Below are 562 nucleotides of genomic sequence, written 5' to 3'. Positions count from 1 at the left end.
GTTCCCGGTGCTGGTTCTCTAAAGCTCACACCAAAAGGTGTCATTTGACAATACCTAAGGGTATTGACCCCAATATATTCGCGAATAGTGAATTACTCACTTTTGTTGTGAGATGCAAGTCACACAAGTGTTGTAACGGGGTTACATGTACCCTGGTACGAAAGGTTAGGTCACCCAAGATGGTGTTACCGTTCAAAGCTGTCGATTACACAAGACGGTGTAATCACACAATGGTGTGGCTACACCGTAACGAGAAGTCACTATATAGCGGGACTGCCAGTATTTATGAGGTCATACTGTTCAATAAGGAAACCCAAGGTTCTAGATATAGGTGGCTCTGCCGCATATAAAACAAATAAATACCGTTTCGATTCTGAACAGAAGAGCTTATTTGACTTGGGTTAAGGTTTTGGTTAAGCGAATTGCAATCCGCTACTCTCGTACTGGTTCTAGTATAGAACGAAGGTCGGTGACCTTAAGTGAGCTTCCTCTAACAAAAGAGCTACGGCACCTCCGCTGCACATAAGGCACCACTCAACCGCAAAAATGTGAAATAAGAAAT

The sequence above is a fragment of the Plasmopara halstedii genome (genome assembly GCF_900000015.1).
Source record: "Plasmopara halstedii genome assembly, contig: Scaffold_430, whole genome shotgun sequence".
In the NCBI taxonomy this organism is placed as follows: Eukaryota; Oomycota; class Peronosporomycetes; order Peronosporales; family Peronosporaceae; genus Plasmopara; species Plasmopara halstedii.
The sequence above is the reverse complement of the archived record's forward strand: the minus strand, read 5'-3'. Positions refer to the sequence as shown.